The following is a 6,067-nucleotide window of genomic DNA, read 5'->3' on the forward strand; positions in this document are numbered from 1 at the left end:
TACTACATAATTAAGTCAAAAGAAAATAATATTCTATGTTAACAATACATACAATAATAACTAATTAAATAAGAAAAGAAAATCTTTTATAATCACTCACATATTTGTCCCTCCAAATAATCCAAATTGAGAGCTATGGATTAGAACCATCTATGATTTTCAAACTTGGATCTTTAACACAGGCACATTCCTGCCAGCATCTGAAGTATTATATTCACACATTTAATAATAAGAGATTTATTTTGCAAAAGGAATTTCCAAACTGAATTCTCTTCTCCAATCTCTGAGGTCTCATTCCCATTACAGTTAAGATAAACATTGACTAAATTAAGCCTAAATTTAAGGTATTCAAAGACTCTTTTTAATGAAAAAAAAAAACACTTGGACTATTAAGAAAATTCACAATGCTTTCATAGGATCATTGAAAACCAAAGGCTAAAGAAATCTTAAAAGGAATATTTGAAAATGAATAGCACAATATTTAAGCATGTTTTATGTGAGCTTTTGTGTCTCTAACAAATCCATTGTTGGCTGACAGGGACTTGTTCAGGACATCAAAGCTAAAGAGAAAAGCCAATTCCTTTCCCATAACTTATGATATCAAATCTCAATAGAATTGAAGTTACTTTTTCACTGGAAAGAGCATATTTAAAGTTATAGATGTAATATCTGCTTTTATAGATGAAGTAGATAAAAACAGCAGTCTACCCTAGCCAAATAATCATGATTTCATTTCTTGTTTTTCAGTATTTAGTGATGATTAAATAATTTATTCATTTGAATCAATTGTATTCTATCATCTTAACAGAAATATATTTTTTTACCCTTTATATTGCAATACCTTAACTGACATTATATTATGTTAACATTTTATATATATTAACTAATGCTATTACTTGATATAGGAGACAAATTCACAGCTTCTGGTTCATTGTTTTCTGTTTTGAAACACATGTATATGATATCCATTGGATTAGTGTGCGTTATATTAGAATATGATTTTTATTTTCAAAATTATGGAAATTAAAAAAATAATGTGTGTTTTACCCAGTATTAACTTAAAAAACTCACTAAATGCCTTCTTCCATCCACATGTTTTCCTTTTTTGACTGCTGTAAGATTGGAAAATTCCAATGAAGTCTTGAAAATATCACACAACATACTGTGAACACTTAGTAGCCTAGGCTTTTGAAAGAATACATGAAGGATGACTTACTTAGATGTAAAATATTAGGAAAGCATGGACCAAACCTATAGTCCTTTATAACATGGTCTTTGTCTCTATGCAAAAAAAATAAGTTTCATTACTACATCTGATGTTGAAATAAATAACAGTCACATGCAGCAATATGCCAAGCCATTGGAAGATGAGTTGAAAATAGGGGAGATGTGTGATGAGGAAGATAATTGGAATTTCTAATGTAAGAAGTTGGAAATAGCTTTCAATTTTGGTGAGGAGAATAAAGGTATTGGGGCCAAAAAAAGAAGTGATACAAAAATATAAAGGAACTAAAACTTAATTATATTTTTAGTTATATAGAGAAATTTAGCTGTGATGCAAAATCCTCATTAGCATTTGTGTGTGTGTGTGTGTGTGTGTGTGTGTGTGTGTGTGTGAATGTGTTTTTGTGTGCTTGCATGTGTATGTGAAGGTGAAGTGGAGAGGTTGACTCGATGGATTTTCCTCTATCACGATTGTGTTAACAGTGATTTTCTCTAAATGCCATGCTCTACTCTTTCTGTTAGAATAGCTTCTTAAACAAATTCACACGTACTCCTCCTCAACTAGTGCAATGAATGCAGACATGACTTACAATGCCCATGTTTTTACCTGGGACCCTGGAATCCAATCTCAAGTTTTCATGCTTGCACAGGAAGCAATTTACCTACACAACCATCTTCACAGAAAATCTGACATTTTCTTAATGCTGAGAACATGATCATCAGGTTGATGAAAACACTTTGGCTTTTTAAAGGAAGATTCATCAAAAATCTGAGGACTGAATAGATCATTTAACTTTTGACTTTATGTGGTAAAAACTTTGACAAGCAATGTCCATTCCTATGCAGATAATTAGTACCATAAAATACACTGAGATTTTAGATAGATGGATTAGATTGGTGAAAATTCATAGTTTTCTCTACAGAAATGCAAGCATTTGTGCAGAAAGAAGCCTACAAATCTATGTTCAAGATTAGTACTCGTTGTCTCTTATATGGATCTATAAAATGATATCCTGGAATGTGTAGCATCTTTTTATTTTATTATTATTATTGTTCCTTACATGCTTATATTTAGAGGAAGAAGTCACAGGCGGAGCTGGAGGGAGAAAAGAGGGTAAAGTGATGTAATTCTCTTTCAATTAAGAATTATAATTTAAAAGATTCCCTGGATATTGCAAAATTATAATAGTAGAACCTCCATTAACCTGGAAGATACTTGGGCGAAGAGACATTTGATTAGAAAGGCTCACCTGGACTAGTTTGCATGATATACATTACCTATGATTTAAAAAGCCATTAATATATTCTCTAGCTCTCTGTATGTGCTTTCAAACAACATCTATCGTTACACTACATTAAACCAATATTCAAAGGAATATTTTTATTTTAATTATTCTTGAAATAGTAAAATCCTTTCTATGCTGGGTAATTTCAATGTATCAGATACTGTCATGGTCATGTGTATTTTAATTATGTTATCCATTTTACATTTAAAAAAATCTTAGAAGCATTCACACAGCATTTATTTCATGATTGAAAACAATTAAAAAATTAAACAACCCTCAAGAATGCACACAATTCTTACCTGTTTCCAAAGCACACTCAGGTGGGTACCAGTTGACATTTTTCTCATCATTTGAATGATGTGCACTAGCATTCACTTCAGTGGCACATATACTAGACTTGAAATAATACAAAAATGGTTAGCATGCCCCCCTACATAAAGATAACCCGCAAATTTGAGAAGTGTCCACATTTTTAGCGCTATAGAGAATAAGAGGATAAAATTGAGAGATTTAGGGGGAATATGGATAGCAGAATATCAAGAGGGTAACTAACAATAAAAGCTTTTTGAAAAACTATATGGAAATCTAGTACTTTAGAAATTTCCTAAAACATATACATATATCAAAGGAATTTAATGAATTCATCATCTAATGGGGGAGACCGTACTGCAGCAAGATAACATATGTTACCAAGTAAAACCTTTAATGTAATGATAGGAATGGGTTTTATCTTGTTGGGTTGTCGACCAAAGAGGTCCCATAGGTCATCTACCCAAATACCATAGGCCATTTTACAGCTATCAGTTTTTCAGTATAAGTGTTGATAAGACCCTATTACAGAAGATGAAACGTATTTATATATCAAACATGAAAAATTCAAACTGGTGCCCAACTAGTAGCTTTATTACCATTGACGTGTGTTCATGGTGATAGGAAGTACTCTGTACACTACTGCAGGAGAAAAATACTTATCAACGCCACTCAGCTACAAACCCTGTAAATAACATTAGCAACCTGCCTGCAGGATGCAGAGGTGCAACAGTGGCACACATTTTATAGAACCAACCAATCATGTTTTCATTCCATTGAAGGCTCACTCTGTGTTATGGAACCCATCCATCACACTGCTGAAAGGACAGGGAATCTGAGGCTAGACTGAGCATGTGCCTCGGCAGAAACCTATTACTATTGTTCTGATAAAGATACACAACAATACAAGGATGCCTAATGACATATTGCTATAAACCATAGAGCAGAAGATTCCAGAGAACTCATCAGAGAATACTCTTCTTGCAGCCATTGGGAATCAACATAGAGACCCGCAACTGAACAATATAAAATGAGTAAGAGACTTTGAAGTACTCAGTCCTAAACAGAATTTATTTATCAAATCCTTCCCTTTAAGGGTTTGGTATCTGAAAGGAAGAGGAGTCAGAAAAGTAGGAGCTGGAGTTGGTGAATGACTCACAATCACTATGATAGTATTCATAAGACTTGTACACCTTAAATCACACAAAACCCCAGCATTGAGAACATGAAGTAGACAAAAATTCCCATCCCTAACCAAGGAGCTATTTGTATTTGTACACTTCTATAAAAAGAAAATAATTTTTCTGCAATAGAGTGTCAGTGGGTATATCCATCACACTCCGGGGGAACTTCAATGACTAGGAGTACTTGATTAGCACAAAATAAGCTCCATTATGTTATTATTATTATTATTATTATTATTATTATTATACTGTTTGTGTATGTGTGCACATATGTGTGTCTGTACATGAGAGCACATTCTTTATATTGAGTTTCTTTTTTGTCTTATTGATTTTCTTTTCTTTTAGCTTTAGTTTATAAGATTTAATTTTCATTTTTTCATTATTTTTCTTTTTTAGAGTAAAAGGGGGATGGAGGAAGGGAGGTAGTAATGAAGCTGGGTGTGTAGGGAGGTGGGAGAGAATTTCATAGGAGTTGAGAATAGATAATATATATGATGAAAATGTTATGTATGAAAAAAATCTTAAAAATTAAGCATATATTTATACAGTAACAACTGACATATTTGATTTTCACTCAGAATCACCAATCCTTTAATTGAAAATTAATTTATTTCAAACAATTTTTACTGAACTTGAAACTTCATATCGGACCAAAATAATGATCTGTCAAACCTGCATAAGCTCTGGTCACTAAAATCAGTAAATTTACCACCTTGTAAGGCCAAGAAATTTTGCAAGTTTTAACAACATTTTGAGTAGGAAATTATCTGGTGTTTTCACTGGGGACTTGATGTAACCACACAAATCAAAACTAGAGAAGCTAGCACTCCTCTATTCTCACCGCTTGAATAGCTAAGGAAGGCGCATTGCATTTTGAGCAAAGTCTGGGCCACACAGGCAGACACTGTCTTAAATAAATTAACAGACAAAGAAGTGAGTAAATATTTAAAAAGGAAAAGTACCTCTTTAGGCTAGAATCAGAAGGGGATATAACTGTAGAATAATGATCACTGACACAATTTCTGTCTCTTGAGAGTGGAGAAAGGATATCATTAGCTACGTGATGCATAAAGCTTTTACAGGCTAAAAATGGAAAGAGATAGACTTGCCTCTAGAACCTCCATAATAGAATGCAGCACTCCAATTCTCATACAGCATTTCGCCATTATTAGACCCTTGACTGACAGCTGACCTGAAGAACTGTGAGATAATATATTTGCATTGTTTTTTGCTTACCAAGGTTATAGTGATTTGTTACAGCAACAAAGAAAATAATGCTGGGTACTTCAGTGGAAGAGATTAAATTATAAATAACAGATTTCTTCTCAGTATTTATATTTCAGGAAAATACATGTAAAGAACGCTACACCAAATTGTACTTTAAATTTTGCTGGGCTGGTGGAAAGTAAGGAAAGGAAAATGGAATTTCTGTAAAAAATAAAAATGGGGCATTGGTATACAATTATACAAGCAGGAAATTCTTATAATGAATAATGTTTAGATTTCAACCATTAAATATACTATTATTAGAGTATGCCTAATACAAAAGGTGCTCTGAGGGAACTTTACAATCAGAAATAACTGGAAGTTAACTATGTCTAACACCATTCTTGCATGCTTTCTGTTCCTGTGAGAAACACCATAACCAAAAGCAAGAATGATTTATTTCAACTTATAAATTATAGCTCATCATGGAAGGAAACCAAGGCAGAAATTCCAGCAGAAACCTGGAGGCAGCAACTCAAACACAGGTCATGAAGGAACACTGCTTACTAGATTACTCTTAGGCTCCCATTCAACTGCTTGTCTAATATAATGCAGCCACCTCTGCCTGGGAATGGTTGGTTCCCACAGTGGGCTGGGCCCTCAAACACCAATTAGCAATCAAGAAATTGCCCTGCAGATGTCAGGCTAATCTGATGAACACAATTCCTCATTTGAGGGTCCCCTGCCCCTGTATGTCAGGTTGATAACTATGATTGCAATCATGAGCACCAACTACTTAAGAAAATATTTTTTAAAAGATAAATCTGATTATTAAAAATATGTAATTTATTTTTAAAA

General features: G+C 33.2%; 1 non-coding gene across 1 annotated transcript; it reads left to right on the forward strand.

Annotated features, from left to right (window-relative positions):
* Positions 1–2,879: 2,879 nt before the first annotated feature.
* Positions 2,880–2,985, forward strand: LOC121823010 (U6 spliceosomal RNA). Its single transcript, XR_006064306.1, has one exon. It is a non-coding gene; the product is annotated as a U6 spliceosomal RNA (small nuclear RNA).
* Positions 2,986–6,067: the final 3,082 nt, after the last annotated feature.

This window comes from Peromyscus maniculatus, chromosome 15, assembly GCF_049852395.1.
Source record: "Peromyscus maniculatus bairdii isolate BWxNUB_F1_BW_parent chromosome 15, HU_Pman_BW_mat_3.1, whole genome shotgun sequence".
In the NCBI taxonomy this organism is placed as follows: Eukaryota; Metazoa; Chordata; class Mammalia; order Rodentia; family Cricetidae; genus Peromyscus; species Peromyscus maniculatus.